Source organism: Acinonyx jubatus, chromosome B4, assembly GCF_027475565.1.
Source record: "Acinonyx jubatus isolate Ajub_Pintada_27869175 chromosome B4, VMU_Ajub_asm_v1.0, whole genome shotgun sequence".
Classification (NCBI taxonomy): Eukaryota; Metazoa; Chordata; class Mammalia; order Carnivora; family Felidae; genus Acinonyx; species Acinonyx jubatus.
The window spans coordinates 37,799,779-37,827,349 of NC_069387.1; the positions used below are offsets into that span (position 1 = coordinate 37,799,779).

At 43.7% G+C, this 27,571-nt stretch overlaps 1 long non-coding RNA gene across 5 annotated transcripts; it reads left to right on the forward strand.

Annotated features, from left to right (window-relative positions):
• The first annotated feature begins 281 nt into the window (after positions 1-281).
• Positions 282-27,571, forward strand: LOC106965385 (uncharacterized). Of its 5 annotated transcripts, XR_008300063.1 has the most exons (4): positions 18,365-20,915; positions 21,310-21,412; positions 26,418-26,546; positions 27,010-27,571. It is a non-coding gene; the product is annotated as an uncharacterized LOC106965385 (long non-coding RNA). The 5 variants fall into 5 exon arrangements; XR_008300065.1 differs by lacking the exons at positions 18,365-20,915; positions 21,310-21,412 and adding an exon at positions 282-2,922; XR_001428616.3 differs by lacking the exons at positions 18,365-20,915; positions 21,310-21,412 and adding an exon at positions 7,917-9,466.

Consider the following 27,571-nt stretch of genomic DNA (forward strand, 5'->3'; position numbering starts at 1 on the left):
ACGGGGGAGATGTTGGGCTGCTTAGCACCTGAGCTAAAGTTTTGGGGAAGGATATGGAAGCCAAAGACTAACAAGAGGTTTTGGCCTTATTTGCGAATATCCCTTCTCCCTGCTATTCCATTTCCTTGTGCACTAAAGCTAGGCTCATGACATAAGGGCCAACTGTGCACTTAAAAATCCATCCCAGCATCCTCAGCTCAACCTCAGAACTAACTGCCAATCACCACTTGCCTGCCCCAACGGAATTAACGGAAGCTGCCAACAGCCCTGCCCTGACCTCGCTGGAGAGAACTGCTTCCTTAGTGGACACGATTTCCTCTTTATTCTGAGATAGTCTCTCTCCTCTCTTAAAGCAGGAAGTCCCTCACGTGCAGGCCAAGTTTCAGACAGAGAGACAAGTTGGGTCATTCATTTATTCTCATTAGGAATCTCCTTATGTGGTTCAGGACAAGTGTCATGATTACTCCTCAGAAAAGCTGCTGGCAGGGGTAGAGGGAAGCCAGGTTGAGGGTATGCAAAGGAATGAAAGTGGTGAGGAGGGCCAGCAGCCCCCTGACTGTAACCAGTATCAAAAAGCACTTTAATTTTGGGTTGAATGGATAGAAGCCAGTTTGTGAAGTCACAGAAATGTCTTTGTTAGACCTGGCTAGTCCTTTTCTGAGATCTTGTGACATAACTGCAGGCAGATGGAAGAGGCATGGCAAGCATTAACTGCCACACACGTTGAGGGATCACCCTCCTTACTGGAGGTGGTGAGTGGTAGAAATCCCTGGAGTGCATATAGAAAGAGTGGAATTAGCAGATGGCCCTAAGATTCAGGGTGTGATTTTTGTAAAATCAGAGAAATCTGGGAGGAGGGAAACATGAACCCAAATCCTGACTTGCCCTGAAAGTGAGCCTTAATGACTGAAATGCTACTCTGAGAATTTCTAGTTTCTGGCTTCAGAGTGAAGGTGATGGTTGAGGGGTGAATGTTTACAAGTGCAGGTATGCAGCACGTGTTCTTGTCTTGGACTTTTAGAGGAATTTCTCTAGACTGAAAAGGTTGTTAGCTAGGTTAGAATATCAAGGAAGGTTATAGTTGCTTTTTCTACATATTTCCAAGAAGCTAGACTTTCATAAAACTCTAGTGGAGGTTTGCTGCAGCTTAGAGGAAAAGGCATTGCCTTTTTAAATGTTGGCCGTGCCAAGCTGTGTGCTCCAGAGCAGGCCACTTAGCATTTTTGGCTGTGCTCTAGAGAGTAACACCTATCTTGCAAGATGCTTTTAATGATTAGGAGGAAGAATAACCAGGAAAAAGATATGTAAACTGTAAAAAGCTGTCATCACCTTACAGTGGTGATGGTGACGATATTTATACTCCTGGGATGTTGGGACACATCCTTGCCTAGAGCAACTGTATATACAACATAATCCTTCCAGCTTCAGGACTCTCCTAGTAAGGTTAAAGGATACTGATATTATCCAGTATTTAATAGAATTAGACCCACCACTTGCTGCTTTATCACAGAAGATATGGGGCCGAGGGAGCCTCTGTTAGCAACACTCAAGACCTTGGTTACAAATGAGTGGAATGCATAAGGGGGAGGGGATCTTTAACAACCTCTGAGAGCAATATGAACGGCAAGTTATTTTTGTTCAGGAACAGAAAGCAAACAACATTAGTGGTGGAAGGAATGCAAACCACATCTTGCCTATTTAAAGCAATAAAGGAAAGGAACAAAATTATACAGGCAGAGAGGTTCTTTTGTTTCCCCAGCCATGAATCCTGGTTTAAAAGTGCACACAAACCACAAAGATAGTAGATACCATCTCAACCCCTGGTGTAATGTGTTTCTTATTCTTCAGTGTACTTTCAGAGAGAAAAGATCCTACCAATAAAGCAATGTCACACTCCCTTCAGCTTGCTTTCTCATTTGAGCTTTATGTTTATATTCTGTTGAGAAAACCTAAAGACATTATCTGTTTTCAGTAGTAGTTGATCCTTCCCAGGCACAGAGGGGGAGGATAAGTATAATTTTTTCAAGCATAACTCATTCACTTACTCAATATTAAGATATATGCGAGGCTCTCTCTGCTGAGTAAGGAGGACAAAAATAAACTAGGGACCCTACCTTTAGGGAAGAAAAGACGTTTACGCTGGTATGTGTATTTGATTTGCTGAGAGAGAGAACAGATTTGGGATTCAGAAAGAGGAGCAGTTCTTTGTAGTATATCTGATCTGCTGAAGGGGAGACTAAGTGTCTGCAGAGGAAATAGTGGGCGTGAGCTCTAGAGGTAGAGCTAAACTAGACAGCGGGTGGCCTAGGATAATGGGTTAAGGATTTGTGACTTTATTTTGAAGACATAGGGACTTACCAAAGTTTGTTTTTTTGGCTGGGAAGTAGCACTGTCATGTGGATATAAATAGATCCTGAAATTTGGAATCTCCATTCTGAGAATGAACTTAGAAGATAATTGCATGGGTGGGTTGAAAGATGCCTTGAGAAGTTTCCAAAGGGGCAGCATTTGTAGCTTGCCCTCCTGTTAAGGGTATATGCACTGCTTCTCATTCTCCATTTGGCATGAAGAACAGTGCACACGTACACAGGAGAGTTGAATTCTTTCAAGATAGACTCAGTCACTTAAGAAATGTAGATGACCTTGTTTCAATTAAAATTATAAGAGAAATTCCACATGGCTGAAAGAGAGGAAGTTGCCACCTCAGTCTGGAGATATTTTTTTCTAGGAGGAAGGGCACTGAAGCAGAACATAACATCCTCCAGCAACCAGGAAGGATGAATGCACCTGCCACTGATGAATGGAAAGGTGTTTCAGTGCACCAAGCTCTGGTGATCTTGGATAACGTCTGGATATTGCCACTAATTTGCTGTGTGACCTTGAACAAGTCACTTTTCTTCTCTGGAGAAGTTAGACTGGATGGTATCTAAAGTTCCTTGAGCTCTGACATTCTGTGGGACTAAGGAAAGCTGCTGGTAGCTCCGGCCTGGCAAGTCTGATGATCCCCCAGTTTTCCGTCTCTCTCATTGGTACTGAGGGAGGCAACTCAATAGGATGTACTCAGATTCCTGGCCAGGTCTTAACAACCAGAGTTCAAGTTATGCCCTTGCTATAGGTTAGCGGTGTGAACTTGGGCAAGTCACTTAACCTCCATGAGCCTCTGTTTCCTTTGGTAAAAAAAAAAAAAAAAAAAAGATTAATGCATCAATGACCTCCAGCCAAAGATTCTTCCTTTTGGCAATGGAGACAGACTCAAGCTATAGGACATTTATCTTTGACATCCAGATTTTGCTCTTTGCTGAATTTATACTGATTAGGGTCAAGAGGGTGTCCAGAGAGTGTAGTGTGTAGTTGGACTAAGGGTTGGTCTTCTCCTCTTTCTTTTGTTGCAAGGTGAATTGCTGGCTCCTGTGACTTGATAATTCCTGCACAGTAGCACCAAAGACCCTGGGCATAATATATCAGTTAACTGGCACACAGGCAATCATTACAAACAAAAGGCTGAGTTGTTCCTTGTGACAGGTCTTAAAGTCAAAGAGCCCAGATTATAAAACTCAGACAATGAAAACATGTACTTAAAATCCATCTGGGTCTGTTTTAGAGAGCCAGGTGGCTTTTTCTTTTACTTAGTCACATACTGCCCTGGTTTTCCTATAGTATTGACAATGGGATAGCAAGACATTTTTACTGCAATATAAATTTCTCTTTGACTACCTGAGACAAACTTTAGGGCTATATGATTATCCACACAATGATCAACTCTGGCTAATGAAGTTTACACTGATCTGCTGGATTTCTAGAGGAGAATCTGCTTCATTTATGGTGTCTGTTTATGGCCAGAGACAAGTTTGGACTATCTTTCTCTGCTGTATGAATATCCTGCTGGGGGAACTGCAGCTCTCAGAGTATGCATGTTGTACTCTGTGCTTGCCTTTTTTGGAGGTTTCTGAGTATACTTCTCAGGGGAACGTGATTCAATGGGAGGGTAGTGATTTGAAGCATCTGAAAATCTCTAACAGCTATCCTGGATACATCGGTTAAGTTAGTGTTTTTCAGGTGGGTGTAAACCCAATGTCCATGTGAGAAGTAATCCCCTAGAGGGTCAAAGACTGGGAGTGGGAGAATAAGCATCATTTAGCATAACAGTAGTGAGCCAGGTATTTGTCCCTCAATTTGGGCAGATTCCTTGAGTGGATTCAAATAGTTCCTGCAAAGCAAGAACAGATTGACTCTTGTAGCTAAAAGAGCCCTGATAGTAGTTTCCATTTTCAATGGGCTAAGTTTTGCCGATATGATTGTAATAACCTCAGCACAAGCATCTTCTTGAAGTGGAGTAAGGTTCAGTTTTTTATAGAATCAAGTCTGGATTATGTAAGAGAAACTTAAGAACCAGAAGATACACGTAGAAGAATAAATATTCTTCTACCTTAGGTAGAAGTAAATTCACAAAGCTGTCCAACCATCATCTCTAATTCCAAACATTTCTTCACCCCCAAAAGGGAATCCCTTTTCCCCCAAAAGGGAACACCTTACGTGTTAAACATTTAAACACCTTAAATGTTTAAAAAGGAGTTAAATTTGTAAAAAATCAGTTAAATTCAGAGCAGTAGCTAAGGTTGGAGAAAACCACAAGAGTTTCATTTCTTCTGAAGTGGCAGAAGACCTCAGAGAGTCAAAAACAGGTGGATTGTAAGGGATCAAAGAAAGGAGAGGAGTCAAAATACAGTAGGAAGCAGATGAGGCAGAACCTCAATGTCTTTTACATAAACACCTCCCAAATGAACCATTATCCTGTTTCTTTTTAGTTGAATATAATTTTATATGTATGTGTATATATTTTTATTTTTAAATAAGTTATGGAAACAGCATAACTTATCTACATCATAAAACCAATGTAGAAACTTGGGAAGTATGGGAAGTATGAACTTGAACTTGAACTTTGATGTTCAAAGCAAAACATCATACTGACATATTTGTATATGGTAAATTTTTTTAAGAACTGTGAATCAAGCCCAGGACTCTCTATCTTGGAGCTAAAACCTTCTCTTATTATCTCACAAATGTGGTAAAGAGAGAGACAGAGAGAGAGTAAGAGACAGACTATTATCTAAATATGCTTTCTAGTGTTGACAAAAAGGGACACAATTGAACAACTTCCTATGTAGACATTTTTGACTGTTTATCTGGATTCTAGACAGTGCTAGAACACACACATAAACACACACACACACACAACTGAATAATGCTTTTGATCAGCTATCTTTATAATTTCCAAAGGGTGGGAATATAGAAGGACAGAAACAAAATCAGAGGGAGCTAGCTTCCAATAAGTATGAAATTATCACTACAAGGCTAATGAGATTCTTTCTGCAAGGAAAGGTAAAAAGGTTAGCTGTAGAAAAATGGGTTTTGACATATACACTTGAAAGAGAGTGACATTATAGTGTTTTAGACAATAGCTTGGGCCCTTGACATTTTATCAAACTGTATGATAAAAAGCCAGCACTTAATAATCCCTGAAGTATGGAAACAAAGGAGAAAGCCTGTGTCTCTTATATTAAACAAAATGATCTCTCTTTTAGACATGACAAGATCTTCGTGAGGGTTTCTTCACTTTTTGTACTATATCTGTACCATCTGGTTCATGTCAAAATTCCCTCAAGTAGCCACTGCAATTCCAAATTTTCTCTTATATTGTGTTAGAGAAATAAGGAGATGCCTTAACATGTTCAAGAATAATAAAGCAGTGGGTGTTTGGCCCAGAAAAGTGCCATTTTAGACAAAGAAGACCCCAAGAAAAGTGGAATAGACTGTAAGGAGACTTTGTGTCTTGGAGCTTTGTCAAAGGCCAAAAGCTGATTATCACCAATCAGGGGCCAGCCAAAAGTCCTCTAGCTTCTAGGCAGAAGAGACATTAATGAGAGCAGTTTCTTGGAAGAACACAATGACCCAATTGGGGAAGAAGCCTTTTTGAAATGGTGACCTCAGGTAAAGCCTGTCCCAAAGGGTTCTAATCCAAAGAGATCTCCTGAATTCCTCTGCCATGGAGACCAGCTCAAGGATGGACTTCTTGGCCCTCATCTCTGCTCTTCCTATCAACTTCTCCACCTAAAGACAAACAACACTTAAGACATTAGACAGACAGACACTGGAGCAGCTGTTAGAAGGCTACTCAACAATTTCACCAGGGAACAGTCCAAAGATGACTAGATAATAAAGAAGTCCCTCAGCATCAAATTTCTAGGAAAACAAAATAAGCTCAAAGTAGAAAAGCCTCAAGGAAACACTGGAATTCTGAGCTTACCGCCTTGCTAGGGTCTGCATAATTTCCCAAACAGGCAGAGAGTCAAGAGGTTTCAGATGTGAATACCATAAAAGAGGCAGGGGTCACTTGGTTTGAGGAAATGAGTGTTTCTGCTGTGTCTCAGTAGAAACTTCATTTCTGCCAATATTCTCAGTTAAAAACCGCCAAGAATGTACCTCTGATTGAACAAAGTTGAGTTCATTGATGTCGCAAGAAGGAAGAATGCACACCAATTAAGAGAATGTTAGAAAACACTTATGGGGTTTTGGCTTGTGTCTGGTGATTTTCAGGAGTGTTTAGGAAAGTGAGGCCTTTCTCTGAGTTGGCTATTGTCAGTAACCAGGTGTAATGCTATGATTGTATATCTTAGTTCTTATCTGGAAGATGAGAAGAATGGAGCCAGGCTCAAGTTGTGGTTGGTAAAGAAGCAGTAGTCACTTGTATTGTCCAGGTGCTTGATATTCTGTGATTTGCACAGCAGCCTGATTTTTCATCTGGCCTTAGACATGATTATGAAGTAGTCTTGTTTTTTGTCTCTCTTGGAGTCAGAGTGAGACTGTGTCTGATGTTCGTGCTCTGTGCGATTATTATGTCCAACAGAACACCATGGCTAACTCCTAACAAATTGAAGCCTAGTTGTGAATATCAGGCCCATTCTTAAATGTTGCGGGCCACTTTTCTCTTTCTTGTATGAACTAATTCTTCAGTACTGCTGAGAGACTCAAAATGGAAAAGAGGTATAAAAGGATTTGTAAAAATGTGAAACACAATGAGAATGAAGTGAATGATTCTTGACCCTTTTCTTATCTGGGAGGTACTAATCCAGAAACCTTGGCCATTGAGAACATCACTGGGAAATTGAAAGCAAGCAAGCGACAACTTCTAAGCACCTGAAATGAAAGTGCGCAAATACTTACAGTTTTTCTATTTATTCTGTTTTGCACATATCCTAACGAGCTGTGTTATCATGCTCACAGAAGGGAGAAGGCGAAGGGAATGCTCAGAAGCAGGAGCAAGGAGAGTAGCAAGTCCTGGCACATGGATGGGCCTTGAAGACATTATGCTAAATGAAAGAATCCAGATGCCAAGGACCACAGAGTGTATGATTCCATTTCTAGGGAAGTTTCCAGAATGGGCAAATCCAGAGAGACAGAAGGTAGATTAGTGCTTGCCAGGGGGTGGGGAAGGGGGGACTGTGACAATTGATGGGTATGGGATTCCCTTTTGGGGGTGAAGAAATGTTTGGAATTAGAGATGATGGTTGCACAGCTTTGTGAATTTACTAAAACCACTTTAAAAGGGTAAATTTTATGATATGTCAGCTATATCTCAAAAATGTTAAAAAAGAAAGAGGGTGAAGATATGGCAAGGCACTAAGGAGAAGTTCACTCCCAAAGCAGGGCCATCAAGAGCTGCAAACTCTGCCCACGTCTTGATTCATAACCTCTGGGTTCTCTTCCATGTGATCCCACACATGCGTCCAGACACCCCTGCTGGCCAAGGTGCTGAAGGATATAAAGAGGACCTAGGTCTCTGAACTCTGGACAGAGCACCTCTCAGGGCAACAGTGGGCATTCATACTAATGACTCCCAAGCAAGTCACCATGAAAAGGTCACATTATCTTCAAAACTCTTAGTTTAAAAAGGCAGAGGAGTGGATCACATGTAATTTGGAAAAAAAATTCAGTTTGCCAACCTTTTAAAGAAATCTTAAAACCTCTGGTGTCAAATTTCAGTTAGCTAGAAAGATAATGCATGTGGAATGGCTCATCTCCCATAGAAACCAGAGAATGAGATGCCACTGTATCTACGGAAAGGCAAACATGCCCACATATCTCAATAACCCCAGAGAGCGGGTCAGTTAGAGTGTTTCAAATCATCCAGTCTCCTGGGCATCTGGGATGTCATGGCGACTGCACCAATTATACTAACTTTTGTGATTTTCCCAAAATATTTGATGTGCCTCTTACTCAGGGGGCCAAGGGCAGCACTAAGCAAGCTACGGTGGAGGGAAAGAGGGCTCATGGCAGAGGGCTGTGGTCAGGGCGGGGCGCCACTGAGGAGAGAAATCTGTCCTCTTTCAGTGGCTCTCTGTGGTTTGTTCTCTCTTCTCAGTGTGTGGGAGATACATGTAAGCCCTGCCTCCATTGTATGGCCGGGAAACCATTGCCAGTGTAGAAGTACCCACTATAGTTTTCTAGGTAGAGGAAATGGGGTGTGAAGTGAGCACCCATCTCAGAATGGTTTCAGATTGTAGGAACTATGCACCATTACAAGCCACTGCTTTTGGTGGACAGCTGTGTCCACAGGTGGTTTAAGAGGGAGCCTCAGGGGCAGAGGGAGAGGAGAACGGAAGCCCTCCTTCAGCTAAACGTGAACCTGGTGAATTTGGATGAGCTTCTTAGCTCTAAATTGCTATTTCCATTCTCAGGCTCCTTCAAGGACCCCAAGCTTCCAATTTGCCACAGGCTTTGGGACATGGCGCCTGCTCTTGAAAGCAAGCATTTAGGAGTTTTTAAAGGCCTGAGTTCAAACCTGCTACTAGAAAAGATACATTTAAAGGGAAGATGCCCTGCTGTAAATTAGTGGCTTTCCATTGGGACCACACTTAGTGGAGTCCAGGGGTTGGTGACCCATGTCTTGAGTAATGGGAGACTAGAACCAAGTTGCTTGTGTGTGAGGGAGTCAGATGGAACAAAGGTTTCTTCATGGAAAAGCAAGTGGCAGTGATGGTAGTACCTGGGGAGTGTTTTGGCAATTGCGCTGTTCAAGACTGGATAGAGAGCCAAATCTGGGCTGGGCAGTCAGCTGTGCTTTTGGCAGGAATGAGAAGGGCAGGTTGGAGTGACAAAAAAAAAAACACCAAGAGTCTCTGTGTGGTGACTCACCCATGCTCCCAGCCCTCCCCCATCCATTCCCGTGAATCCGTATAGGTTTAAAGAGCCTGCCTATTAGTCAGACTCTCTCAGGGGGCACAGAGACCCTCTCAGGTTACTTTCATTAATGGGGATTTATTGTAAGGATATTTCTGGAAATTGGGAGGCCGCAAAGCCTTAGGATTCCATAAACACTGAGGACAGATTGGCTTCTAGGAGCTCAGAACAGGATTCTGGACCTCAGGCAGCTCCAGGGGTCTGATTATCTCATACTCTCTACAACGAGGTAAAATCCCTCCATCCTGGTACTTGGCTCTCCACTCCTCTGTCTCTGCTTCTACTGACTCTGATGCTCTGTGCCTACAGCATGTGGTTTCTGCTTCTTCATGGCTTCTGCTTCTTGTGGCTTCTCTCTGTGTCTTTTAGCGTCTAGTCACACACCCTGCTGCCTTTTCTCTCACCTTCAAACTTCTCTAGAGAATTCAATTAGGCCCATGTTAGTAGCCACTTTCATGCTAGGCCACCTCCTGGGCCACTGGCCAATAAACAGGCTGCCCTTAAGTCTGATGCCTGTCCCTGGTCCCATAAGCAATAGCTGGGGTAACATTATGCGTTTTCTCCTGTGTCGAAGGAGACTGTCGGTGGTAGGGCGTGTGTGTGTGTGTGTGTGTGTGTGCGCGCACATGGAGTGGGGGGGTTGGTGGGTGGAGGGGGTGAGGGTTTGAATGGGGGAGTAGCAGGTCTCTGAAGACTTGGCCTGTCTGAACTTTTGTCCCAGCAATAAAGACTATGAAGCACTTGGGAGGGCGGGTGCTTTGAAAAGATTCCAAAGGCCTCTAGGTGTGTGTGGGAGAGACACCAATATCCACAGCACTGTTTTTCCAAGTCAGATCTCCCCATCAGGTTGCAGAGAGTGGTAGGCTTGGAAGGTACTGCCTCATTCCTACTCTCTTCCTTTGTTTTTGGTTCTGTAAACGGGAATAGGAAAGAGTGACTGGAAAGGTTTGCAGAGCTCTTTCTGGCTACAGGAGGTGGTCTGCAGGTTGCCCTAAGAAATGGACTTCACTGTGCCCCTGGTTATTGACACCTTAGCTCATCCAAACATTTGCCTTTTACTTATTTTTTTAATGTTTATTCAATTTTGAAAGACAGAATGTGAGAGGAGAAGGGGAGAGAGAGGGAGACAAAGCATCTGAAGCAGGCTCCAGGCTCTGAGCTGTTAACACAGAGCCTGATGAAGGGCTCGAACCCACAAACCATGAGATCATGACCTAAGCCAAAGTCAGATGCTTAACTGACTGAGCCACCCAGGTGCCCTGAACCTTTGCCTTTTATATGCTAAACCTATCGTTTCTAAATCCTAAGGTAGTATTTGGAGCTTAGTAAGTGCTCAAATGTTTGATAAATGAATGGGTGTAAATGAAAACATGAATTTGACATCAGCCCTTCAAGGGGAGGTTGACTCAGAGAAGGTTGAAGTCGGGGCTTTGGTAGAACAAAGGCCTGGCTCTGAATCCTGGCTTTGCCACTTGGCAAGCTGTGACACAATGGGACAGGTTACTTAACTTCTCTGAGCCTCCCTTTCCTCAACTGTAAGGTTAGGATAATGCTCACGTCAAAGTTCTTTGGAAAGTCCAAGTGACTATATACTTCCTAGCACAGGGTCTGACACTGGATGCTCTAGTGTCCAAGAGCTGGGAGTATTAGGGCCAGCTCAAAGGGCCTGGAGGGTACGAGCAGGCCATTTGCCACATGTGGACACAGGTTCACAGGCCCATTGGGAAATCAACGGGCAAATCCACATGCCAGCTGCTTGTCTCGCCTTCACCTCCCGGGGGGTTAGCAAGGCTGCCGTGCTGGGACTCAGGTACCAGTTCCAACAGCGTTAGGCTACAAATACAGCAGGTGAGGATTGTGTCCAGAAGCCAGCCTTTGGAAAACAGCTGGAGAACATCAGGATCTAATATGAGGGGAACGCCACCAGTGGTGCCAAAATCTTCACGGGGTAAATGAAGGCTTAGTCAGAGAACAAGTCTGTGGGGCAGGTTGGGGGCAAAAGCCCAAGAGCCATGAGGCATCTGGAGCCAAGAACAGGAGGCCCTGAGGTGGGAGGCAGAGAATGCTGTGCTGGGAGGGTGGCCTCTGACCACAGGAGGCCAGGAAGCCTCTCCTTCGTGTCTACCTCTCACCCATGTCAAAGATGCAGCAGCTCTTGGAGTCCCAACATGTGCCAGCTCATTGCCTTTCAGGCTCTTCTAGATGTAATGCACACAGAGGTCGTGGGAAAGGGAGGTTCTAGGCAGGAAAGGCACTAGGTTTCCAGAACAGCTCCAGCAGTGACGCCTTGCTGAATGTGACTGTTGCGTGTTTATGTTCTGGTGGAGACAAGGCTATTGCAATTGCCAATGTCCGTTACTCCAGTCAAAATCACCCTCTTCATCTTCATTACCCAGAACTGCTCTACCTCTTAATGCTGATATGCTGCGATCTCTTCCATCCCAGCTCTGGTCCTTGTGGTTGTCGGCCTTGTGACCTCGAGGCCTCACTGCATCCAGGACTTAGCCTTTCCATTTCCTCTCAAGACCCCCAAGAAGTCCCCTCATGCCATCACTTGCTTCTCTGTGACACATTGTGCCAACCACGCCTGTGCTGCTTCCATTCCTTGGCCTCATTGTCTGCTCCTGTCAGCCGCTAAGGAGGAGCTGACCTTGACTCTGTCCAGCTGGATGCCTACTTTGCTCCTAGCTGAGGCAGAGCACAGCTGCCAAAGGTCACACAGCCTCCTGCATTTAGGCCGGCACAGGATTTCTGATCTGCACTTAGCCCCTGGTGCCACTGCCTGCCCAGAGCCCTTCCCTGGACCCCGGCCAGCTTCATGTGCAGGCCCACAAAAGCTGTCACAAGCCTCTACCTGTCACTCTAGGTTTCTTTCCTACTAACTCATCTGTACCCACCCCAACTCCCAGCAACCTCACCTTGTACCTTCAAGGTCAAAATGAAGTTTCATTATGAGGGAAGATCCCACTCTCTGGCCCCTCTGGCCCACTCTTCCTGGTAGCTTCTCCTCCCATAACAATGATAACCAGCTCTTTGGAGTAAAGCTAATACTTGCCCACAGCATTGAGTTCCATCCTTTCTCTGGACCCTCAGTGAGCTTCTTCCTTGGATGCTCCTCTCACAGCCCTAGGCTTTTCCTAATCTCTCTCCCATTAGCATTTAAATGTGCTCCTGGCTCTTTTAATAAAAAAGATGAAGCCTTCACCCAACCCTGGGTCCCTATGAAACCACGGCCCCCCGCCCCCCGTTGCTGTTTCTTTTTACAGTCAGTGTTCTTGAAAGTGTTGTCTGCATTTATTGTCTCTAAGGCTTCCCCTTCCCATTCACTTTTCGACCCTCATGATCTGCTTTCACAGACCATGCTTCCATGATTGCTGCATGCAACTCCTTCAGCTGGAATCACTGCTGACCTCCGGATTGTAAGCCTAATGGACACTGCTTATCGGGCCTCCCAGACTCAAGCTTCTGCAGTGGAATGCCATTGATAGCTCCACCCCAGAGATGCTCTCCTGCCTTAGCTCTTCCTGGGTTTCCTTCTTTCCTCTAGCTGGTCTTTTTCACTCTTCTTCCTGAGATCCTCTCCTTCTGTTCATCCAACCTAGAGATTAGGGTTTTGCAGAGTTCTATGCCTACTCTCTGCAGCTCTCAATCATCACCTTCTCCTTGGGTGGGCAGATTCTCTTCAAGAGTTCAAATGTGATTGTGATGCTGATGACCACCCACTGGATGGAAGCCCAGCCAGGAGTCCTTCCTGAGGACCAGATGGGGCAGTCACCACCTCGAGGGGCATCTCCTCTTGCTCTCCCCAAACAGGATTCCTTCCCTCACCCCTCCAACCTGCTCTTCTCCTTTGCTCCCTATCATGATAAATATTATCTCCAATCACCCAACTGGCCAAATTAACCATTATGTGAGACCCAGCTCTGACCAATCCCAGTGGGTGTTTCCTCTGCTCCACCTGCTTATTTTTGATGGTTCATTCTCCTTTCTACCCTTTCCCACTCCATCACCAAGTTTAGCTGATTCTACCTTCTTACTCCACGTGGAGCTCATCTTCTTCATCTCTACTGCCACAACCGTCCTCCAGACCCCCATAGTCTCTTGCTGGGATTTATGAGCAGCCTCTCTGTCTGCTCCTTCTGTCTTGGTGTGCAGACACTCTCCCATTCATTCTCCACAGAGCTGCCAGAATGAACTTCTAAAAATGCGAATCTGTTCATGGCATCCCCCTGCCTGAAATTCTTCAGGGCTTCCCCGATGCCTTCAGGATAAAGTCCAAACTCCTTAGCGGGGTGTCCAAGGCCCTTCACATCTTGTGGTAATATGAGCATGACTAGTATTCAGACTTGGATAGACTCAGGATAACTCGGGTAGACTTGTGTTCAAATACTGGCAGTATTTTGGCTATGTGACTTTGAGTAAGTTACTTAACCTCTATGAGCCTCCACGTTCTTATGTGTATAGTGATGGTAATGTGCCTACCTCAGAGGATGCTGTGAGGATAAAATGAAGTAATGTATACTTGTCTTTTCAACTCTAGAAAATTCCTTGCTCATTATAGGCATGCAGCACATTTATTCCCCCTCTCTGCCTCTTGCCTGTCAGCTTTACACACAATGCCCTCTGATCCTGTGCCCCTGAGCTGCTGTCCTCCCTGGAAGATGCTGCACTTCCTTCTCACCTCTTCACCCAGCTTACACTGTCTGTAGCCCTGTGCCTGCCTCAGCACTTTCCTCTCTTTGCTTGAATAACTCGTCATAATCGTTAGGGTTCCTTGCCGGAAGATTCTCCTGAGCACACCAAGACTAGCTGCTGGGCCTAGATGTTTCCAAAGCAGTCATTTCAAGCTCCTGTCAAGGACTACCCTTCATTGTCTTACAATTACCTTCTCAAGCACTCCTCCCTTTGCAAGGCGTCTCCTCCAGGGTAGGGATCATGTCTTACTTATCTTTATATCCCTGGTACTTACGTAGTACCTCAGGCACACCAGGCTGTTAGTAAACATTTGCTGAATGAACAAACTTAAACATGGAACTCTATCCAGGTGGTATTCAAGCTCTTACTCTCATTATTGATTTGCTTATAACATGTTCATTCTTGTTTATTTTTCTGTTCCTCTTGGGAGCAGGTGCTGTCAGCCCATCAGATTGTAAGCTCCCTGAGGGCAGGGTCCCCACAGAGGGTGCCTATAGAATTAACCTATTGGTGACTTTCATCACATATTGCTGACTGCCTGGCTTCTGAGAGAAGGGAAATGTAGTGATGAGTAAACTGGGTCTTCATCTTACTTTGTGCAAATCAAATTTAGTGGCCATGGAGGGTCCTGGGCTGTCTCTGAGGTACTGCAGCAGCAGTGGTCATGAAAGATGGCATTGGTGGTGGGGGATAAGGGAAATTTGAGAGCGGAGGTGCAAAGTCCTGGAGGAAACACACGGTTTCCTCTTCTGGTTAGCTGGGAGAATTGTGGACATTTGCCCCCAGGGACTGTCAAGCAAGGACCTTTGCCATGAAACTGGTTTTAGCTTTTGTTTCAAAATCAGTTTCCAGGCATTTCAGAATGTCACTTCCCATCAGTTCATGAGTGAACCTGCCTGTTTTTAGCTAAAAGGATCCTTGGGGGTTTCTTCTGCCTGACGATCTGGGTTGATCTTGCTTGGCAGCCCTTAGCGTGGTAGAGTCCTACCATCTCCTGAGTTGTTAGAAATTACTGGGGTATTCATTACTTTTGATCTCTAATAGAAGTGGAGATAGATTGCAAGCAATCTTCAGACACCCCCGTCCCCCTACCCTATCTGTTGTCTTGCAAGAGCTGGGGGGCATTATTATTCCTTCTAGCCATACTGGTGGGACAAGCTTTCCTCTCTCACCACCCTACCCAGTGGGGTGCTGGGTTACTGATTCCTGGGGAGGGGAAGGTGCAGGCAGCTACTGAGCTCCCCCTCTCCCAGGAGGGCCCGGTGTCCCCAGAACACTCTTGTTTGTTATGCTCACTCTCTTCCACATCCCGTAAGTGTATGATGTACGTGGAGGACGAGGGGTCAAAGACTGATGTACCTTAGATTCTTTTTTTAGATGCCTTTTTCCATGTCAGAGCTTTTAAAGTTGGCTTTCTGATAATTTGCTAAGAAATGCGGTTTGGTTTGGGTTAGGACGAATGTGTTTTGTTTACTAAGAATCTAAGAAATTTTATAGAAGGAAGTCCTCATTTGGGTACTTGGTCTTAAGACTGACTTTAATAAAAATTCCTTTATTTTCTCTACCAACACAACACTAGAGCTGAGACTCAAATATTTTCTGGCCCTACCGGGAGCCAAGCACCTTAAAAGGAGCTTCAGCTGCAAGTGAGAACTGTGTAGGTTAGGCAGACATCAACACTTCTTGCTAGGAGTCAGGGTGTTTGTGAATGAGAGAGGTTGAAGCGGCTTTTCCAGAGGCTTCTAAAAGGAAGACTTTCAGCTGTGTGGAGTGAGAGATATGAGGGACTGTGGGGCAATGGAGGACTAAAGCAGCTGGACTACCTGAGGGTAGACCATTCCTTTGAAGTCTGATTCTCCACTTGGATTAGGTTTTGCTATTGGCAGGTTTATAAACAATGAACCAGGAAGTATCTATGAGTTGGTCTGAATTTATATAGAAGGTCCACAGGTGCTTGAGGCCCCTCATTAGTACACATATATTCTCTCTCTGCCTCCCCCATCTCTCTCTCAGGACAGGAGTTTTGCTCAGTGCTGTGCAGAGAAGTCATGAAGTGAGGGAAATTGAATGGGCCCCTGCCAAAAGCCTTCTCGGCAGAGACTTACACAGCTGGGTCAATCAGAATAGCCAATTGAGGGATGACTTCCCTGGAGCACTAATAGCAGACTCCTATTTTTTCCATTTTCTGCCTGACAAAGCATCTGGGGCTGTTTGTGGGTTCTGGATGCAAGTATCCTAGCATGCAGCTCCATAGGGACTAGGCTTCAAGTCTGTCCATTTGGCAGATGGTGGAGGGAAGAGGGATCCTCAGGGGCTGGGCCCACAAGGCTCCAGCCTTGGAGAAATCAGGCAAGATTTTCAAGGGAATCAACATTCTGTAGTGTCTTTTTTTCCTTAAGAATTTATATTAGTAGCATCAGCCTAGAGTGTGACTGATTATAGGAGAACCAATTTTCCTTATAGTAGCGCTGGAAGTGAAGAGAAAGCTAAAGGAAAGGGGGTGGTGAGCACTGTGCGGCTGCAGTGGTTTATTTACAAGGCTTCCTAGTTGTTCAAAAATTATTTTTAAAAACCCACTTCCTAATCTTTCTCCAGAATAATGAAAGGCATTGGGCCTAAAAATAAAAGTTAGAGGAAGGGATCAGTTTTTTAGATACAGGCATGCATGCATGAATTCATTCATTCATTCATTCAACTAGCATGCATAAGCATCTTCTGTGTATTCAGTCATTGAGAGGGAAATGAACAGAAGGTGTTACCCTGCCCTATTGGATCTTACAATTGAGAAGTCAAGAGACACGGCCAAGAAATGGCTAAGCATCTGCAGCACAGAAGGGGGAAGTTGTTTGAGTTTTCTTCATTCCACTTGGGACATGGGGTGCCCCTTGTACCTGGATTTTCTTGCAGCAGATATTCTTATAGCTTTTAAGTTCTGAAACATTTTATTCAAATACTTTTGATGGAGGTGTTTAAAAGGGTCATATCTTCTGCTTTATAAAATAGAATTCACAGAACACAATTTCATCTCTTTCTAACTTGACCTTTCCTTAAATGTCCCCCAAAGTTTTCTAGTTGTTGGTGCTTCTTTCTTGCAAACCAATGGCAGTTATTTCTTGTCAACTTCTAGCTGTTTAGCTTCTAACTGGCTGTAACCATTAGAATTGAGGACTGACTGGAGAAATGAGAGAATTATTTTTGTTTAACGAGCAAGCTTATCTTTATATTCAACTGGTTTGGTGGTTGGAGTGTTGCATGGACAATGTGATAACTATTCTCCTTACTTTTCTGAGAGTTTTTTCCTTCCCTTAACCTGTGTTCTGCATAATCACAGTTGTTGGATGTAACTTTTGGCTAAAAGTAGGACAAAACTCTATTAAGATGAGATGTCAAAGTCAGTGACACTGTCCATAATGCTGTGAATGTTTAAAGAAAAAAAAAGATTCCCTCTGGGCTGGGAGGCCACAGGAAAGTTTTCATGGAAATAAAACTTAGTGAGACCTTGAGGACATGACAGGGCTTTGGTGAGTTGTAGGGAAGTGGCTACATTATTCAGAAGGGGTAGACTGAACTCTCCAATGGAATCAGAATCTTTATGATATATTATAACTGTTCATGAGCTTATATGTGATGGCATGTCACTTACCTTGCCAGCCTATGCAGAGATTTATTCTACAGATCCTTGGCTTGGGCCCTTCTGCATTCTGTAGGAAGCCATGTCTCATTTGCTGACTGTGTCTCCTGGATTGTGAGCATGAATTGCAGGACAGAAACTTGTACCATGGCTTTCACTCAGATGACATAAAATGGTACAGTATCCCTGAGCTTCTACATGTACTTCAATGGTAGAGGAGAAGAAGACTAGTTTTATCTCCTTCTTGAGCTATCCAAGGACCATCCTCTTCTCTAGAATCCAAATTTTACTAATACTCCCTAAAGATTACAAAGTTGCACTCAACATCAGGAGCCACCAATGGGTGTTAATTAGTTCATGTGGGCATCTGTTATTAATGAAAAACATTAGGGTCTTTTTTCAATTTACCAATCCTTGGAAAATGTGGAATAATAAGAAAAGGCAAGAAAAGCCATGCCTTTAGGCCCTAAATAAGATCCTACCATCTGATGCCAAATTCTGCACCCACTTAAAATGAGGGGAGGGGCATGCTGAAAGCAGTTGCTTACTCAATCAATAATTTTTCAAAGGTAGAAAATTTTCAAATAAAACTTATAGTGAAGCATGAGAATCCACTCAACCAATAACCCTTTATTGAGAACATATGATGTGTTTTTTGTTTAAGATGAGGGATTAATAAAAATTGACAATCTCACCCTTCCATCCCAAATTCCCATATGCAATGACAAATATTTCCATAGAACTGACATATATTTTTAATTTTTTTAATGTTTATTTTTGAGAGAGAGACAGAGAAGACAGTGAGTGGGGGAGGGGCAGAGAGACAGACAGGGAGACACAGAATCTGAAGCAGGCTCTAGGCTCTGAGCTGTCAGCACAGAGCCCAATGTGGGACTTGAACTCAGAGCTGTGAGATCATGACCTGAGCTGAAGTTGGACACTTAACCAACTGAGCCACCCAGGTGCCCCGAAATGATACATATTTTAAAAATACACCCAGTGCTAGAAAACAAGAAAGGGTATCCTTGGTAGATCAGAAACTGAGGAATCCCTGAAGAATGGAAAGTAGTCAAGATCTGATGAAGGAAGCCACATCTCCAAATGCTGCTGTAGGATTCCTAAAAAATGGGGTCTTGGTCTCAAAATAGCAAATATGGGGCAGAAAGAAGCCTGTAGTAAATAACAAGGCAAGTAGTTGGGGTTACCAGGAAGATGATTCCCTCCACACCTCTACATTTGACTCCCTCAGGGTAAGCAGTGAGTAATAGAGATCACTTGGATGTTTTGGTCAGAGAGGCAAACTAGTGCTCCAGATGGCCAGCATAACCCAGGAGAAGGATTTCTACTTTTGTACTCCCTACTGGCTCACTATACCAACAGCAAGCATCTTCCCTCACTTATGTTGGAAAAGTTGAAGTAAAACCTGCCCCATAGTACATCCTATTCTTTGCCTCTGACCAAGCTAACATGGATTTTCTGGATTTAACATGGATTTTACACAAAAATGGGCGTGTATGTAGGATTCACCAAAAATGTGTAGAAAAACAATAATATGAAAAAGAGGTGCTGACTGCAATTAAAAAAAGTTCACACCCAAGGAAATGTTAGTAGTCCAAGAAAAATGAGACTTTTCTAGAGATATTGGAATAAGTAATGATATTGGATTGGTAAAAAAAAAAATCAAAGACTTTGGAAACTAAAAATGTTCATAACAAAATTTAAAAACCAACAAATGGGCAGGATCATCAGAGTGGACATAACTGAAGAGTAAATTAGTGAACTGGAAGATAAAACTGAGGAATTCTCTTATGTGGCCTAAAAGATCATGAGATAAAAATATGGAAAGAAAAGTTGAGATTTGGAGAACATATTCAGATATTTTAATATCTGTCTATAAGAAGTTTCAGAAGGATAGGATGAGTGGAATGAAGAAAACAGAAAAGAAACAATACAGTAAAATTTACCAGGAGGTATAAAATAATCAGTATAACATAAAAGTCTGAAGATTCAAAGACGATGAATGAGAAAATACCTGTAACTAGATACATCACAATAATAAGGCTAAAGGAAAACTATTTAGAAAATAGTGGGTGGGGTGCCTGGCTGGCTCAGTCAGGAAAGTGTGTGACTTTTGATCTTGAGATCATGAGTTCAAGCACCTCTTCTTCCAGAGAGGAAAAAAAAAATCTGAAATGAAATCTAAAATGGAATGATAGCAATGGCAGACTTCTCACTAGAAATGCTAGAAGCAAAAATGCAGTGGAATTGTACGCACACAACTGGGGAGGGTGGGGAAGATATTGAACTGGAATTGTATACTCAGGAAAATTATGATTTGATTGTGTATATGAAAAAGAATCATCTCTGACATAACAGATTCAAATAGTTTATCATTTGCTGGCTCCCTCTATAAAAATCACTAGAGGTCAACTTTCGTACACCATTCACAAAAGTAAACTCAAAATGGATGAAGGACCCGAATGTGAGACAGGAAACCATCAAAACCTTAGAGGAGAAAGCAGGAAAAAAACCTCTTTGACCTCAGCCACAGCAATTTCATACTCGACACATCTCCAAAGGCAAGGGAATTAAAAGCAAAAATGAACTATTGGGACCCCATCAAGATAAAAAGCTTCTGCACTGCAAAGGAAACAATCAACAAAACTAAAAGGCAACAGACAGAATGGGAAAAGATATTTGCAAATGACATGTTGGATAAAGGGCTAGTATCCAAAGAACTAGCCCTTTAAAGAACTATAAAGAACTCACCAAACTCCACACCCCCAAAAACAAATAATCCAGTGAAGAAATGGCCAGAAGACATGAATAGACATTTTTTCTAAAGAAGACATCCAGATGGCCAACAGACATATGAAAAGATGCTCAACGTCACTCCTCATCAGGGAAATAAAAATCAAAACCGCACTGAGATACCATGTTATCCCGGTCAGAGTGGCTAAAATGAACAAATCAGGAGACTATAGATGCTGGAGAGGATGTGGAGAAATGGGAACCCTCTTGCACTGTTGGTGGGAATGCAAGCTGGTGCAGCCACTCTGGAAAACAGTGTGGAGTTTCCTCAAAAAAATAAAAATAGATCTACTCTATGACTCAGCAATAGCACAGCTAGGAATTTACCCAAGGGATACAGAAGTACTGATGCATAGGGGAACTTGTACCCCAATGTTTATAACAGCACTCTCAACAATAGCTAAATTATGGAAAGAGCCTAAATGTCCACCAACTGACGAATGGATAAAGAAGATGTGGTTTATATATACAATGGAATACTACTTGGCAATGAGAAAGAATGAAATCTGGCCATTTGTAGTAATGTGGATGGAACTGGAAGGTATTATTCTAAGTGAAATAAGTCAGGCAGAGAAAGACAGATACCATATGTTTTCACTCATATGTGGATCCTGAGAAACTTAACAGAGAACCATGGAGGGGCCGGGGGGGGGGGTAGTTACAGAGAGGGAGGGAGGCAAACCATAAGAGACTCTTAAATACTGAGAACAAACTGAGGGTTGATGGGGGGTGGGGGAGAGGGGAAAGTAGGTGATGGGCATTGAGGAGGGCACCTGTTGGGATGAGCACTGGGTGTTGTATGGAAACCAATTTGACAATGAATTTATTTAATATAAAAAAATCACTAGAGGTCATGAAAAATAGAACAAAAGAAGTGGGATGGGAATGGGAGTCAAGGACCTACTTTTTGCTAATGTCACATACTTCTGTCTTAGAGCAGGGCAGTTTCAATTAGTTTGCATCTGGTTGAGGAAGAGGGAATGTATTTGTTCTCTCCACAGACAATTGGCTAAATAGAAACAACTCCCCATCCAGAAGGTATGAGCTGCGCTGCCTGTGTAGGTTCACTGTATTAAAGTGTGGAATGGGCAGGACATGTTGGCAATCTCCTCTCAATCCTGATCCAAGTCCTTGCTTTTGTCTCTGAAGCCTGAAGACCTATGGCTAGGGGTTGCCTTCATCCCATTAAATGTTTTCTGTCTCTTACTTCTCAAAGCCATCCCATTAAGTGTTCAGAAGGATGAGGGTGGGGAAACTAATTCTCTCCCCGATTGATGCTCTAGACTGCAGTAAACACATCTCTGTGACTTTGTTTGATTGGAAGCAGTACAATGTCAGGCTTAAATCACTCAGAACATCAGGTGTATGCCCAACTGAGTAGAGGGAAGCATGGCCTGGGCCTCTGGGAACTCTGCCCAGTGACCTGGCAGTTTGGGAAACTGCCAGCTCTCCTGGATGGAGGGGGAAGACCAGTTAGGAAAGGGGCCTTACAACCTTGGGAAGGAAAAGGAAAAATAACTGTAGGAGGCTGTAGGTACCAGAAGTCCAGGTGAATCCACAAAGTGCTGCTTCAGGAAGCCTCCTTGTGGGCATGAGAGGGGCATATGGGGCTGTCTCACGGGTCAGCAGAATTCAAGCCAAGGCACAACAGATTCTGACTGGGAAGTGGTCTGGACCTTCTCCACAGAGGAGGATTTGGAAGGTTTTTAAAAATTCATGTTATTAAAGTAATTTTCCCCCTCAAATTTCTATCCTTTGTATAATTACGTTTGAGAAAACCAAACGGGGCTCATGTTCCTGATGTGAGTTTGTGTTTCTCTGGCAGCTTCTCCCATTCGAGATTGGGCCTGGCCCTCTGTGGAGCCTAATCCTCTCTCCACTCACATGGCCTTTGTCCAGTTTCTCCCTGACTCTCAAGATTGGAGGGAGGCTGAGAAGCAGCCACGCTCAATCACCTGTCTTCAGAAGAGCCCTAGGAACCTGGCTAATATTTTTTAGTCCTTTTATTATAATCCTAGGTTGTACAACTTAGTAGGGGACCCTTGAAGCCACATGTCCTGTCCCCTGGCTCCAGGTAGTACTGAATTTTTAAAATTATTTTAGTTTATTTATTGATTTTGAGAGAGAGAGAGAGAATGAGAGAGAGCAAGAGCAAGTAGGGGAGGGGCAGAGAGAGGGAGAGAGAGAGAGAATCTCAAGCAGGCCCTGCATTGTCAGCACAGAGCCCAATGCGGGGCTCAAACTCATGAACTATGAGATCATAACCTGAGCCAAAATCAAGAGTCAGATGTTTAACTGACTGAGCCACCTAGGTGCCCCAAGTACTGAGTTTAAACTATTTTCTTCAGATAACTCTCTTCTCTGCTGAGAAAAAAATAACCCCTAAAGAAGCAGCTACTTTAGCATCTCTTGGGAAGGCTTTCCTGCATTTCACTTGCTGTTTGCCAAGAAAGGTTAAGTCACTCCCCTGAAGACCCACTGGACTTGGGGAAAGGACCAGCTTGAGAGTTCTTCCCATCCCTCAAAGAGCTTTGAGTGCACATGACCTCATGGCATCCTTGCCTAGGGGAAAAAAAGAAAAGATTTCTTGATTCTTGAACATGCTGTGGAGAGTTTTTATATGTTATATTAGTGTCAGGTTAGACCCTCAGATGTTTTTATTCATGCTTCAGGCACTATATGCCACTTAAAAGCATCTGAATGGAACCGGAGAAAACTGATAGCAGGGGCAGAGGGTAAGAAGTGTGATGGGGAAGGTGGTGGAGGAACAGGCAGCTGCCTATGGCTGCCTTGCACAGAGCCTGGAGTCCCAGTCTACAGATGCATTTCACCAGCCTGCCCCTTCCATGTGCCTGGATAACCCTGGCTCACATGTTTCCCCGTAAACTTCTAGCTATAGACAGAACTTCTCTGCAAGTCTAGCTTGGACATAATTTTTTTAAACAAATGATTCCTATCAGGAGACCATGAGCATTTGAACTCCCCAAGGTGATATTTAAAACTTATCTTTTTTTTTTCTAAAGAAAAACAACTATGAAGACAGGTAGGGTTGGGTATTCATTCTTAGGGCCCAAGTGCCTGAGCCCTTGAAACACAAGCTTTCCTAAATACTTTTTCTTGGGAACAGCATCTCTACACTGAATGCCAGCCACAAGGTTCATAATAATAGGCTGAAAGAGTTGAAAGTGACCCACAAATTCAGCTTGTCCAGACTCCTCACATTACAGAGGAAGAGATGGAAACCAGAACTACAAACAGTTGTGAGGGCAGGGATAGTCACCCTCTCCTTTTGCTCAGGGGTCCCTATCTTGACACCTCCCCAACCCAGGGTCTTCAGCAACTTGTGACAGAATTGGAGCTAGAATTTGTCTCCTGATTCAAGTTCAGTGCTTTATCTCTCCCCCTTTCCCCACCAAGGAACTCCATGCTTTCTCTGCAGCCTGTAGGCCAGGCCACAACTTAGTGGCGGGTGGAAGAATGAAATGAGTGTAATGATTTTAAAGAGGGCAGGATGACCTTCCACAAATCCCGTTCTGACCAGTCTGTCACTGATGCTTGACCTTCCACCATTAGAGATTCATTCTTTTGTAACTTGGAGGTAGACTTCCAGAGTCTCCTCTTGCAATGTAAATACCTCTGGAAGGCCACCAACAGCTGATAGCTAATAAACTGCAAGGGCTGTTTCCCCAAGAGTGTTAATAACCAACGGTGTGGTGGTATGATGGAGGGGAAGCTGGGGTAGAGAGAGTTTGGAATTCATTGAAATAGGAGGACAAAGTTGGGGCTGATGTGAGAATGGGTCCACCCTGTTGTAGACATTTCATAAATGTTACTATCTACCCATCCAACTAAATATATAAGAATGACACGCTGGTGAGAAATTTCCTTGACAAGGCATGAACAAATGCTTGGCAGCCCAATGGAAAAGACAGTGCTGCCCACACCCATCTCCCATCAGAAGATGCTCAGTCTACTGCATTCTGTGTAGTGGGTATCCAGGCTTGGTTGGAACCAGGTCCCTGCTCCTCCCCCAAGGCTTCATTTGCATGAGTTGGCCATCATAGGCACTTCTGTTTATGGCTGAAGAATGGGGGATTTTGTACTACTATCTTGTGTGTGGAATACAGGGGAGGAAGAAACTGAGCAACAGAAAGGATGGTGTGTCATCGGCATTCCACCCTGACACTGGGCTTTGTGCCCTTGCAGAACAATGGAAGAATTTGTACCAGAAGTAGAAGGGGCTGCTTCTCTAAGAGCCTTGAAGGGATTTGGAGTGCAAGGAATGAGCTTGGGGGATCACCGGGTCTGCTCTTGCTTCTCATGACATCCGGAATTTGCTGAAAGTGCTGGAAGACCAGCCTTGGTACAGCTATCAGCATCCTCATGAGGGACGTTGTCAACTTGGGCAATGGCAAGGCTCCTAAAAGCAACCTCAAAGTCATTGGACATTGGCTATGGGAAGCCAGAGATGAAGAAGGAAGAGGAGGAGGAGAAGGAGGAGGAGGAGGGGGGGGGAGAGACTCAGTGTGAGTACATGTGATGTGGTCCTACCGGTCTCCTAGAAACTCTTGGGAGGATCTTCATAAAGGGAGAGGGTGGTAAGGAGAGTCTCTGTCAAAAGAGGGGCCAAGAGGAGCACCTGGGTGGCTCAGTCGGTTAAGTGTCCAACTTCAGCTCAGGCCATTATCTCATCGTCTGTGTGTTCGAGCCCTGTGTTGGGCTCTGTGCTGACAGCTGAGCCTGGAGCCTGCTTCGGATTCTGTGTCTCCCTCTCTCTCTGCCCCTCCCATGGCTTGCGTTCACGCCCTCTCTCTCTGTCTCTCTCTCTCTCAAAAACAAACATTTAAAAAATTAAAAAGAGAGGTCAAGAATGGGAAGCTTGAGTAATTGTTATTTAGTGTGATGGGCTGGAGTGGCTTGGTTATACTGGAGTTCCTCTTACATCATTTGAATCCTGCCTGAGATGCCAATAGACAAAAATAAACTCTGATACCACGACCAGGGAAAGGAGCCCTTGGCCCTGGTTAGAGAAAAGTCCACTAGCTCACTGGTCAAATTTCCCTCTTTCTTATCCACCCAAATTTAGGTCATGATTCTATAGGACCAGAAAATTTGTTCCAAACTCAGTCTGGGAAAGAGCAGCAAGAAAAACAATGTCAGGGACTCCATTACCCAACCAGCAGGAAGAAGGAGGAAGCCCAATCTTGTATTAACTAGAGAAAAAATGAGGCACAAGGAAGCAGGCATGATTTATTCAGAGCCTCCCAGAAGGCATAACCTGAACCTTCCAGGGCCTTATGGACCCAGGGTTTATGGACCAAAAGGAAAAAAAAAATTACACACACACACACACACACACACACACACACACATATATATATATATATATATATATATAATTTTTCTTTCAAAAAAAGAAAAGGCCATCTTTGCTGGCTGGAAGAGAGTCAGAGCATATATACAAAGTTGTTTTGATATCATTCTCTTCCTTCTTAATCCACCATCCACCTGCTAAAGTGCCGGATCTTTCCTTCCTTCCTGTGATTAATCCCACATTCACTCAGGATGCATTAACTAAGTCCTAACATAGTTATGTGGCAGATTTGCCCACTGCCGTGGCTGAGTTTTCCAGAAGTTAAAAAAAAAATCAACATCCCCTATACCTGCAAATATGGTATGCCACCCAGAATGACACCACTTAGGGCAGTTACTAAGCAGATGTGACAGTAAGAACTGCAGCAAGAATACAGGTTGATAGCTGCCATTTAGATGGAGTTACCCTGTCTAGAGCCATTGCCAGGTTGACAGATACTCTGGCCTCTGGAGGTGGGGTGTACTTTTTATTCTTGTACTTATGGCTGAGAGTAACATAGCAGCAGATGCAGTTTTGCTGAGTTAAGTTGGTAACATCCGGCCACATGCTGTATACCATCATGCCCATATTTTGAGGTCTACAATGAGCCTGATTCTGGGTCAGTCACTACAACAACCCTGAAGTAGGTTTTACCAGGTCCACTTTATTTATTTATTTATTTATTTGCAGATAAGAAGTTTATGGCTGGATTGAAAACCAGGCATGTTTGCCTCTGAGGTCTGTGCTCCTTCCACTGGTGGAGTCAGGAAGACATGGACTCTGAGCATTGTTCAATCCCTTACCAGGGCTGTGACTTGAGTAAGCTCTTTAACCTTTCTGAGATGTCCTTTCCTGATCTATAAAATAGGGGTAACAATGCAACTAACATCTGGGGATGGTGTGAGAACTCAGTAGGGTACTTAGCACAGTGCCTGGCCTGGAGTGGACACTTGGCTTGAAGTCACTATTCTGAGGTCACTGGGCTTCTTCTCCCTTCCATGAGGGCCTAGGAGAAGAACAATATCCACAGGAAATAGCTCTTAGCTTTGTAAACAGTATTTCCATCCCAGGAGAGGGGAAGCCCTTTCCTCTGGAAAGCCACAGTTGCATTTGAATTAAATGGATAGCTGGATAGTCCAAGAAATTGAAGTCACTCTTCTCTTGCAGTGTGATTTTAAAATGTCACCTAACCTTTATGTAGTTTTTTCTGTGGAATAACTTGAACAATCCATGACCCAGACTGGTGTGTTAGGTGTGATAATTGATTTTTGTTCTTTCACAGGTGAAGTAGCCACAGAGTGGATTGTTTCTGGCAAGAAGAGGACTGTGACTGGCTTCTCCAGCAACACAACTGGCTGCTTTCTGGACCATCATCTTTGACCATTATTGTGTACTGTGGGACAGCACATTAATTTGAATATGTTTTGAAACCAAGAATCATTAGACAGGTAGAAATTCTATTTGTGTGTATCTGAGTATATAAAATGAGTCGAAGAAAAGCAATTTTTGGATCATCTGCTGATTTGCATTGTTTGGAAATTGATACGGATCATTGAGACTTCGATGAAGTTATGCTGACTACATCCAGGTAGTCTGTGTTGTCAAGAAATTCATTGGTTTCCCCACTGAACTCTGTCCCCTGACAAGTGTTGGAGATATGAAGTGGTGATGACCATTTATAATGACTGTTTGGTTGTAGTCATTGAGGCTGCTAGAATCAAGCAGGACTGTTTTTAAAAAATGAAACCCCTTTTGACCTCTGGAAAGCTCTAATGATAGCCCAGTACTGGAGTAATGAGCATTACCTACAAGTATCCTTTGTAAATTCTTGGAATTAACAGAAA